Genomic DNA, 11,800 nt, shown 5'->3' with positions numbered 1-11,800 from the left:
GTGCTGGAAGGGAAGGGGCGGGGCGACACCGCCTACTTAAACCGTCCTTCACGCCGCGGACCGCGCAGGCACAAGCTGAAGCGCTGCAGGGATCTCCTCGCCTGGACCGTTGTGTGGGCGGGCTCGCGGGAGAGGTTCACGACGCCCTGCCCCGCCCCGCGGCCCTTGAGGGAGTGCGGCTGGAGGGGAGGAGGGCAGGGTGGGCCTGCGCCCGGCGTGGCCATGGATGATCCCCTCGCGGCCCCCGAGCGCTGCAGGCGAGAAGCGTGGGCCAAGGCGGCAGCAGGCCCCGGGCGGCGGCTGTGGAGGAGGCCAGCGTGGACTACGGCTCGGCCCGGTACCTGCTGCTGTGCGGCCTGGGCGGGATGCTGAGCTGCGGCTGACACACACGGCCATCGTGTCCCTGGACCTGGTCAAGTGCCGCATGCAGGTGAACCCCGGCTGGTACAAGGGCGTCCTCAGCGGCTTCGGCGTGACGGTGCGCAGCGACGGGCTGTGCAGTCTGGCTCGCGGCTGGGCCCAGACCTTCTTCGGCTACTCCCTGCAGGGCTTCCTCAAATTCGGCCTTTATGAGGTCTTCAGGATCCGCTACGCGGAGCTCCTGGGCCCAGAGAGGGCCTACGGGTGGAGAACCGGCCTGTACCTTTTCGCCTGGGCTAGCGCCGAGTTCTTCGCCGACGTCTCGCTGGCGCCCATGGAGGCGGTCAAGGTCCGCGTGCAGACGCGCCCGGGCTACGCCAGCACCCTGCGAGCCGCGGCGCCCAGGATGTAGGGCGAGGAGGGCCTGTGGGCCTGATACAAGGGCATGGCGCCGCTGTGGCTGAGGCAGATCTCCTACACCATGATGAAGTTTGCCTGCTTCGAGCACACGGCGGAGGAGCTCTGCAGGTACGCCGTGCCCAAGCCCCAGAGCCAGTGCACCAAGGCCAAGCAGCTGGGCATCACCTTCATGGCCAGCTACATCGCTGGCGTCTTCTGCGCTGTCGTGTCCCATCCCGCCGACTCTGTGGTGTCTGTGCTGAACAAGGAGAAGGATAGCACGGCCCTGGGCGTCCTCCGAAGACTGGGGTTCGCGGGCGTGGGGAAGGGCCTCGTTGCGCGCATCGGCCTCTTTGCGCATATCCTCATGATCGGCACCCTCACGGCCCTGCGGTGGTTCATCTATGACCTGGTCAAGGTGTATCTCAAGCTGCCTCGCCCTCCCGTGGCTCAAGCGCCCGAACCGCTGAAGAAGAAAAGGTAGGCGTGGAGTTCTGAACTGCTCTAGCCACAGTGGGTCCACATTTCCATCAAGTGGGGAATCGCGTGCAAACAATGCTAGTGTGTAAGATGTTAACATTTTGGGTAGAGGTTACTTAATATGCAGTCTGAGTTCTCTTTAAATGACTGCTTCTTTTTGGCAACTCAAGAGGATTGCAAACATTTCGTTTGGGGGTTTGAACCATTATCTTTGGGGAGTTGGCGTGGTTGCTTTAACTCAATAGCTTTTCAGCAATTAAAAGGAAAAAATTCTTAACAGGAAGTAATGTTAGGTAGTTTAGGGTCTCTGGGTGTTATCTCCTTTGATTCGCCCTTTCTGTAGAGATTATCAAAGCATAACTACTGAATAGCCTGCAAATGAGGTTTTAAGGTCAGCACAACTATATGGATGGGGAACAAAGTGAGATTCTGGTACATGGTGTTCATCTCAATAGAAATCGGGCACCTACTGAATAGATGAAGGACTCATCGCGTATTTCCTGTTCATGTCCATTACAGGTAAAAATTATTAAAAGTTAAATTGTGACTTATACTACCTGGTAGCTTAGAATGTATTCACTGTTTTCAAAGAGACATGAGAAGATCTGCATTTTCTCCTTTTGCTTTGTCCCTTCTCTTCCTGATGTTGCTGATTAGAACATAGCTCTCTCCAGGAAGTGCTACAATTGGATCAATGTGGAAAGCCAGAAAGAGATGAAGGGCAGGCTCTGGGAATAAATATGTAAAGAAAAGCCTCTGTTCTCCAAAGATTTCTTTTGTATAACTCAGCTTTCAACAGCCATACATCCAAAGAAGACCACACCACCCTGACATTTAAAAAAAAAAAAAGGAAGAAAAAACCCAAAATCCTGCAAATTCCAACTGCTGTCTGTTGAACATTAAAGAATAGTTTCGGTGACTTTGGAGGAAAAATCTCACTGTAAGTGTAATAAATACTCTTCACTTAATCTGGTAGATGTTTCAGTGATCTTTACAATGGTTGAGATTCATAAAATTTATTGACATTATAAAGCATGTTTTTTGTTCTCTGTGGCCTTCACATCTCTGATTGGGGAAATTTTACAATCAGTGAAATTCTGTGAATTAGAGATGTTTGTAAAATATGAATAAGAAACAAACTTCAATAAGGCATTTGATATAACTTACCAAAGTGTAAGATGATTGCCTTAAAAACTCGTATTAAATTAGACTACAAACTTAGAATATGTTAATGTTTAAACTTTGTAATAGTAAACTGTTCAGCGGTTAACAGAAGTTGAAAAGTGTCTAGATTTAAGTATGTCAGAACTCTCTTGAATAATAAAGAGATGAAGAAAAAGTCAACTTTTGAATGAGATGGAATGAAATTTATTAATATTTAATGCTTCTATTTAGCATATTATTGGGAAGGATCATTAGCTATTGTTAAGACACTTCAGTTAAATACATTTCTGTCTATTGTCTTGTAAAGTGTAGGAAGTTGATTTGGTAAACAATTTTTAAGTAAAGTACTTTTAGTAATATAATTTTGGAAATTGCTGCAAAATCTATGTTCAAGATAGTAAGAGATCACTTGTTCTGGTTTGTGGTATTTCATGATTGCTCTGTTGATATCACCAGATAATTTTTGTAATATATATGGTGTATGTTTAGAGAAGTATAATCTAAGGAGAACCAGATGGCATGATTCTGGCAGTTATGAATATGGTCAAGAAGATGGGTTTATTGGCCAGGGAGGTGGCTCACACCTGTAATCCCAACAGCTTAGGAGGCCAAGGAGAGAGAATTGCTTGAGGCCAGGAGTTCAAGACCAACCTGGGCAACATTGTGAGAATCCCTAGCTACTTGGGAGACTGAGGTGGAAAGATCACTTGAGACCAGGAGTTTGAGATTACAGGAGTTTGAGGCTAGGATCGTGCCACTGCACTCCAGCCTGGGTGAAGAGCAAAATAATTTACTTAGTTCAGGTCAGCAGTTTTCATATTCAATTCTTGTACATTCTGTTCCCCACTCCCCCCCTTTTTTTTTGGTGGCTTACAAATGTCTGTTTGAATAAATAGGGGAGGGATAGCTGATAATAGAGAATAAAAAATAAAGATAATTTAAGTAAAGATAACAAGAATTCATAATCATTAAGGTTTTTCCTAGCTATTATTTATTTGGAACAATTTAAAAATTTTATTCAATGTTTTACCTTGCCCGTGTAGGAGACCAGAATATGCTGCCCCAAAATATAAAGGATTGTTGAACAGAACAGAAGAAGCAAATGCAGGAAAGCTCTCTGCCCTCTCCCTATTTGCCAAAGAGCAGGACATAGATTTACAAAGACAAAAAGTACCTTGCCCACCTTCCTGCGAGACAGAACAAACATTAACCACTGAAAACAACTTTAGACCCTTATAGGCGTGGAGATGATACTAGAGCAATCTGTATTAACAAGCTTTACTAACTAGCCTTTATGTACCATTTATTGCCTTCCCCCAAGGTGCTGTCCCTAAAGGCTCAAAAGTCCTTTTCCTAAAATTTCTGAGTATTTGCTGTTCCTTTTTTTTTTGAGACAGGGTCTCTGTCACCCAGGTGGGAGTGCAGTGGTGCAATCACAGCTTACTGCAGCCTTGACCTCCCTGGTCTCAGATGATTGAGCCTGAGCCCACCTCAGCCTCAGCCTCCTAAGTAGCTGGGACTATAGGCACACACCACCATGCCCATCTAGTGTGTGTGTTGGGGGGAGGGATTGGAGATGGGGTTTTTCCGTGTGTGTGTGTGTGTGTGTGTTGGTGGAGATGGGGTTTTTGCATGTTCCCATGTTCCCCAGGCTGGTCTCGAACTCCTGGGCTCAAGTGATCTGCTCATCTTGACCTCCCAAAGCGCTGGGATTACAGACGTGAGCCACCATGCCCGTCCTGCTGTTCTTTGTTGAAGATGCTATCTAAACTGAAATTCAAAGCCACCTCTTTGAGAACTACTCATTCTCTATTCTCATGTATATATGAAATATACATGTTAAGAAGCTTCTCTTTTTTCTCTTGTTAATTTGTCTTTTGTAACAGGTTAACTCCAACTAAGAACCTATGGGGTTTATTCTTCCCTCACACCTATAATTAGCATTCTCTGTGAAATCATCCATATCTTATTAGAATAATAAAAGCCATAGTATACATCTGCTATTGTTAGGTATTTCATATTCATTTTCTCATATAATCACTGTCATGCACGTCCGTGTGAAGAGACCACCAACAGGCTTTGTGTGAGAAATAAAGCTTTTTAATCACCTGGGTGCAGGTTGGCTGAGTCCGAAAAAGGAGTCAGCAAAGGGAGATGAGATAGGAGTGGGGCAATTTTATAGGATTTGGGTAGGTGGTGGAAAATTACAGTTAAAGGGGGTTGTTCTCTTGCGGGCAGGGGCGGGGGTCACAAGGTGCTCAGTGGGGAGCTCTTTGGAGACTTACTGTCCCAGAGAAGGAATGTCACAAGGTAATGTCATCAGTTAAGGCAGGAACTAGTCATTTTCACTTCTTTTTTGGTTCTTCAGTTGCCTCAGGCCATCTGGATGTATACATGCATGCTTGGGCTCAGAGGCCGGACTGACATTCCTGTCCTCCACTGTAGGAGTTACCCAAGGTGTCTGTGATGGTCCAGGAGGCTTCCCAGGTGATTGGGCAGCGTTGGTCTTCAGCTGCTAAGCTGAGAAGATCTGGAAAGGAGTCAGTCAGAGAGCCTTGGGCCAGAGTTCCAGGGGCTCTGAGAGTGGCTGCCAGGTGAGCTGAACAGTCCAATTTCCAGTGGGGTCCCACACAGGTGGGACACATCTTAGGAGGAATCCTGGGCTGCGGGCATTCCTTGGCCCAGTGGCCAGATTTCTGGCACTTGAAGCAAGACCCTGGGGAAGGAGGTCCTGGAGGAATGGCTGGCTCCTATGGTTTAGGTATTTTGAAGTTCTTGTGTGCTGGAGATGTGGCTGGGGTTTCTCTCACAGTGGAGGCAAGGAATTACAACTCAGAAATACGTGGCCACTTGGCTGCCTCTATTACTGTACACCTTGAAATCGAGGTTAATTAAGTCCTGTTGTGGGGTTTGAGGGCTGGAATCTAATTTTTGGAGCTTTTTCTAATGTCAGGAGTGGATTGGGTAATGAAATGCATATTGAGAATAAGACGACCTTCTGACCCCTCTGTGTCTAGGGCAGTAAAGCATCTAAGGGTTATTGCCAAACAGGTCATGAACTGGGCTGGGTTTTTATATTTGATGAAAAAGAGCCTCAACGCTAACTGATGTGGGAGAGGTTGGCTAAAGAAAAAGGAGCATTAACCTTGACTGTGCCTTCAGATCCAGCCACCTCTCTAAGAGGAAATTGTTGGGCAGGTGGGGGAGGGCACGTTGTGGAACAAAATAGTAAGCCAGACTGGGTATGAGGAGGGGAGGTGATAGAAGGATTACAGGGTGGGGGAGTGGAGGCCGAGGAAGAATTGGGACCTGGCTTGGCCTAGTGAGGAGCAGCCTGGGGTGGAGGGAGAGGTTAGGTGGGTCTGTAGAAAAGGAGGATTCAAAGGACTCAGAGCTTGGGGTGGAGACTGAAGGAACAGACGGGAGAGAAAGAAGAAAGATTTGGGACAAGTCGCATTGGGAGCAGAGACTAGGGAGGGACCGATGTGTAAAAGAATGCCTGGACATCAGGCACCTCAGACCATTTGCCCATTTTTTGAAAAAAAATGGATGGATGGAGAAAATCGAAAAGTGCCATTTTCTGACTATGTGGAGCCATTACCAAGTTTGTACTGGGGCCAAGCAATGTTGCAGAAGAAAATAAGACACTTAGGTTTTAGATCAGGTGGGAGTTGAAGAGGTTTTAAGTTTTTTAGAACAAAGGCCAGGGCGAAGAAGGAGGAATGGAGGGCAGAAGGTTGCCCATAGTGAAAGGGTAAGTTTAGAGTAAAGAGAGGATAGAGACACGGGAGGGGGGGGGTGGTACTTGCCACCAAGATGAAGGATCAAGGCAGGCATCCCCACGGTGATCAGTCACCTCTGAAATCTGGGTAAATAATCAGGCAGGCATCCCCACAGTGATTAAACACCAAGGGAAGACTGTCTTCCTGAGTCTGTGACCAGCGCTGGAGTTTTGGGTTCACAGATAAAATGCGTCTCCTCTGTCTCTACCAGAAAGGGAAAGGAACCAAAATTAAGGAAGGGAGAGATTGAAGGGTGGAGGGATAGTGAGAGAGGTTGGAGAAGAGAGTGAAATGACCGCTTACCCGATTTGAAATTGGTGAGATGTTCCTTGGGCTGGTTGGTCTGAGGACCCGAGGTCATAGGTGTATCTCCTCACCAAGTGAGGGCAAGGACAGGGGACTGGTCTCCTGAAGGAGTCCTCCTGTCCTGGGTTTTCAGCACAAAATGTCAAGCGCGTCCGTGTGAAGAGAGTCCACCAACATGCTTTGTGTGAGCAATAAAGCTTTTTAATCACCGGGTGCAGGTGGGCTGAGTCTGAAAAAACCCATCTCTACCAAAAAAAAAAAAAATTAGCGAGGCATGGTGGTGCATGGCTGTAGTCCCGGTTACTCAGAAGGCTGAGGTGGCTGAGGTGGGAGGATCCCCCATCTCAAAAATAAAAAAAATTCTATTTATATGTACTATAAAGCTTTCCTCATTTTGCACCAATGAGGAGTTTGCAGTGTGTCTCAATTGTGGAAAACCTATGGCAAAATTGTCTAGAAATAAACTGTAAAATAGTCAATAATTTAATATTTAAGTCATTTGCTCACCAGGTCAGTGCCTCAGTTCTAACTTGAAGGGACTGATTATAAATGCAGCACTTTTGCAGGTGTGTGTGTGTGTGTGTGTTATTGCAGCTTCAACGAGAGGCTTTATCACAATTTTTTCCCCCAGGTGGTGATTAAAGTAGCTTTCTCAAGTATATGAAATTAATTTCATGATAGCTGTAATCTCATCCATTGATCTGTCCTTTGAGAAGTGAATAAAGGAAGTAGGTAAAATCTTGAAAAGAAAGGTCATATTTACATGTTAATACCACATGATAAAGATGAGAAGGAATCAAAGTGTTAATGTTATGAGTACTTTTCCTTGCTGCACAAGTATGTCTTTAGAAAGTCTTTCTTTTGAGCCTTTGGAAGGCAAAAATAATTACTGAAGTCAGATCACATTTTGATAGGCAGCCATTCAATTATAGTATGCTTGTTTTTTTTGTGGTCTTGAAGATCAATTAGTTTTTAAATCACGAGCAAAGAACCATTTGAAAGGAAATGTAAATGTTAACATCACTTAGGAGACTTTGTCTTGGTTTCCTGAATTCTACTATTTGGGTGGATATGTGAATAGGGTAGGTATTAACGATGTGATTATGACCACATTTGTGTTATTTGTGTCATATATGAGACCCCTGTCTCTACTTTTAAAAATTTAAAAAAAAAAAAAGATATTTTGGACAGAGAGAAGTGGCTGTGCAAAAGTGGGTGTTTGCTGAGTTTGTTCAAGGAGCAGAAAGGAGGCTGCAAGGGTGTGAGGGGCAGAGGGCCTGGGAGTTTGTGTGTGTCTGAGGGGGATGGGAAAGGGAGTGTTACTTGGGCTGTGAAAAAAGCTCTTCCTTGCTGTCTGGTGGGAGTAGAGGTGGGAGGCCTCCAGGCCAAGGCAGGTGTGTGGGGCCCCAAGGCCCAGCTGGTGAGAGAACCTCACAGCTCCCAGGCTGTCCTTCCCCACCAGCCTCCCTGCCCTTCGCTATCCTGACGCTGGTGAACGCCCCGTATAAGCGAGGATTTTACTGCGGGGATGACTCCATCCGGTACCCCTACCGTCCAGACACCATCACCCACGGGCTCATGGCTGGAGTCACCATCACAGCCACCATCGTCCTCGTAAGGCAGGAGGGGCTCAGAGGGACTGGGGAGGGGATGGGGTGGGGCACAGCCCTGCCCTGGAGGTCCGCGTGGGGCTGGGGGACACAGCCTTGCCCTGAGTGGTACCTGTGGGTAATAGGGCCCCCTTTAGAGTCCCCAGCTCTCCAGCAGCCTTGGGGAGGCCCGTGGGGAGGAGTGAGGCCCCTGGGCTGACCGAGACCCCCACTGGTTCCTGCGGCTGCCCCACTTGCAGGTCTCTGCCGGGGAAGCCTACCTGGTGTACACAGACCGGCTCTATTCTCGCTCTGACTTGAACAACTACGTGGCTGCTGTATACAAGGTGCTGGGGACCTTCCTGTTCCGGGCAGCCGGGAACCAGTCTCTGACAGACCTGGCCAAGTACATGATCGGGCATCCGAGGCCCAACTTCCTAGCCGTCTGCGCCCCCGACTGGAGCCGGATCAACTGCTCGGTCTATGTGCAGCTGGAGAAAGTGTGCAGGGGAAACCCTGCGGACGTCACCGAGGCCAGGTGGGTGTGGACTAGCAGCCTGCACTCTTGGGGGGAATGGGAGCTGAAGAAGGCCCAGGAGCCAATTCACGAAGAGCCAGCAGGCAGCTGGCCAGGCAGGAGCCAGACCTCAGGGTTCCGTGGGCCCCGCAGACACTGGGAGGCCGAGGGGAGCATGCCCTGTCTCCGTCTCCCCTAAATTTCACACCCTGCCTTCTTCTGCACTTTTTTTTTTTTTTTTTTTTGAGACAGAGTCTCGCTCTGTTGCCCAGGCTGGAGTGCAGTGGCATGATCCTGGCTCACTGCAACCTCTGCCTCCCAAGTTCAAGAGATCCTCCTGCCTCAGCTCCCCGAGTAGCTGGGATTACAGGCACCTGCCACCACACTCGGCTAATTTTTGTATTGTTAGTAGAGACGGGGTTTCGCCATGTTGGCCAGGCCGGTCCCGAACTCCTGACCTCAGGTTATCCACCCACCTCGGTCTCACAAAGTGCTGGGATTACAGGTGTGAGCCACGGTGCCCGGCCTTCTGCACTATCTTCTTACCATCTCTACTGATAAGTCCTTAAACTTTTCACCTAATTGTTGACCTTTTTAAAAAATTGAAATAAAATTTGTGTAAGATAAAAGTCACAATTTTTTCCATTTTAATGTGTCCAGTTCATTTTTAGTACATTCACAACGTTGTGCAGCCATCTCCTTGACCTAGTTCCAGAATATTTTCATCACATCAAAAAGAAACCCCTCAACCTGGGGAACATGGCAAAACCCTGTCTCTACAACAAATCAAAATGTTAGCAGCCACGATGATGGTGCACCTTCACTCCCAGCAGCCACGATGGGGTACACCTGCATTCCCAGCTACTGTGGAGGCTGAGGCAGGAGGATCCCCTGAACTCGGGAGGCAGAGGTTGCAGTGAGCCAAGATGGTGCCACTGTATTCCAGCCTGGGCGACACAGCGAGACCCTGTCTCCAAAAAAAAAGAAAGAGAAAAGAAAAGAAAAGAAAAAGAACCCTTGTGGCCGGGCGTGGTGGCTCACGCCTGTAATCCCAGCACTTTAGGAGGCCGAGGCAGGCAGATCACGAGGTCAGGAGATCAAGACCATCCTGGCTAACACGGTGAAACCCCGTCTCTATTAAAAATACAAAAAATTAGCCGGGCGTGGTGGCGGGCACCTGTAGTCCCAGCTACTCGGGAGGCTGAGGCAGGAGAATGGCGTGAACCCAGGAGGCAGAGCTTGCAAGTGAGCAGAGATCGCGCCACTGCACTCCAGCCTGGGTGACAGAGTGAGACTCCGTCTCAAAAAAAAAAAAAAAGAACCCTTGTATCTGTCAGCTGTCGCTCCTCCCCCAGCCCCAGGCAACCACCACTGTCCTATTTTCTGTCTGCGGATTTGTCTGTTCTTAATGTTTCATATAAATGGAATCATACACTATGTGGTCTTTTGTGTCTGCCTTCTCTTTTTCTTTCTTTTTTTTTTTTTTTTTTGAGACAGAGTCTCGCTCTGTTGCCCAGGCTGGAGTGCGATCTTCGCTCACTGCAACCTCTGCCTCCCGGGTTCATGCCATTCTCCTGCCTCAGCCTCCTGAGTAGCTACAGGCGTGCACCACCACGCCCAGCTAATTGTTGTATAAGTTAGTGCATTCTTGTATGTTTTTGAAGTTCATCCATGTTGTAACATTCTTCAGTTTTTGCTTTAAGTATTTTGGGGTTCTGTTGTTCAGTACATTTACCTTTGTTACATATTTTTGAAAGATTGACCATTTCATCATCATAGCATGAGATATATGAGTTTTGTCTCAACGATTTTTGTCTTGATGTCTATTTTGTCTGATATTAATATAGCTATTCTGGTTCTCTTTTTGTTACTGTTTGCATGGAATATTTTTTTTTCCATTCTTGAGCTTTCAAGCTGTTTATGTCTCTGACTCTACAGTAAGTGTCTTATACCTAGCATAAAATTGGGCCGTGTCTTTAATGTATTGTCCAATCTCTGATTTTCTTTGAGACAGAGGCTCACTCTGTCACCCAGGCTGGAGTGCAATGATCTGAGCTCACTGCAGCCTCGGACTCCCAGGCTCAAGCCGTGTTCACCCTGAGCATCCCGAGTAGCTAGGACTACAGGCAGGTACCACCACATCCAGCTACTGTTTATTTTTTGTTTTTTGGTAGAAACAGGGTTTTGCCATGTTGCCCAGGCTGGTCTTGAATTCCTGAGCTCAAGTGATCCGCCCACTTTGGCCTCCTAAAGTGCTGGGATTACAGGTGTGTGCCACCACACCCAGCCAGATCTCTGACTTTTTATTTTTTGTGTGTGTTTTTTCATTATATATTAATCTTTTTATTGAATCAAGGCATTTAATGAAACTTTGACTTTTAATTGGAGTGTTTATTTATATTCAATGTAATTACTGATAAGGAAGGACCTCTGTCATTTTGTTTAGGTTTGCTTAGGTTATATCTTCTTTTTTCAGTTCCTCATTACTGTCTTTTTTGTTTGTTTGTTTTGCTTTTAATTTTTTTTTTCTTTTAGAGATGGGGGGTCTTGCTCTCTTGCCCAGGACTTGAACTCCTGGGCTCAAACCATCCTCCCACCTCGGCCTTCCAAGTAGCTGGGACTACAGGCATACACCACCACATCCGGCTTGTTTTTAAATTTTTTTTGTAGAAATAGAGTCTCACCATATTGCCCAGGCTGGTCTCGAATGCCTGGGCTCAAGCAATCCTCTCACCTCAGCCTCCCAAAGTGCTGGGATTAGAGGTGTGAGCCACCAAGCCCATTCAGGCTAAATAATCTTTTTTTTTCTTTTTTTTTTTGAGACAGAGTCTGGGCCCAGGCTGGAGTGCAGTGGTGCAATCTCGGCTCACTGCAACCTCCACTTCCTGGGTTCAAGTGCTTCTCCTACTTCAGCCTCCCCAGTAGCTGGGATTACAGGTGTGCGCCACCATGCCCGGCTAATTTTTGTATTTTCGTTTATTTTTATTAATTTTATTTTTTGAGACAGAATCTTGCTCTGTCACCCAGGCTGGAGTGCAGTGTGCAGTGGTGTGATCTTGGCTCACTGCAACCTCTGCCTCCCGGGTTCAAGAGATTCTCCTGCCTCAGCCTCCCGAGTAGCTGGGATTACAAGTGCATACCACCATGCCCAGCTACTTTTTTGTATTTTAAGTAGAGACGGGGTTTCACCAAGTTGGCTAGGC

General features: G+C 47.3%; 2 pseudogenes; both read left to right on the top strand.

Annotated features, from left to right (window-relative positions):
• Nucleotides 1-350: 350 nt before the first annotated feature.
• Nucleotides 351-8,081, top strand: LOC131381834 (solute carrier family 25 member 3-like; annotated as a pseudogene).
• Nucleotides 8,020-9,088, top strand: LOC116457944 (phospholipid phosphatase 2-like; annotated as a pseudogene).
• Nucleotides 9,089-11,800: the final 2,712 nt, after the last annotated feature.

This window comes from Hylobates moloch, unplaced genomic scaffold, assembly GCF_009828535.3.
Source record: "Hylobates moloch isolate HMO894 unplaced genomic scaffold, HMol_V3 SCAFFOLD_18, whole genome shotgun sequence".
In the NCBI taxonomy this organism is placed as follows: Eukaryota; Metazoa; Chordata; class Mammalia; order Primates; family Hylobatidae; genus Hylobates; species Hylobates moloch.
Note: the sequence above shows the minus strand (reverse complement) of the source record. Positions and strands in the feature narration are given on the sequence as shown.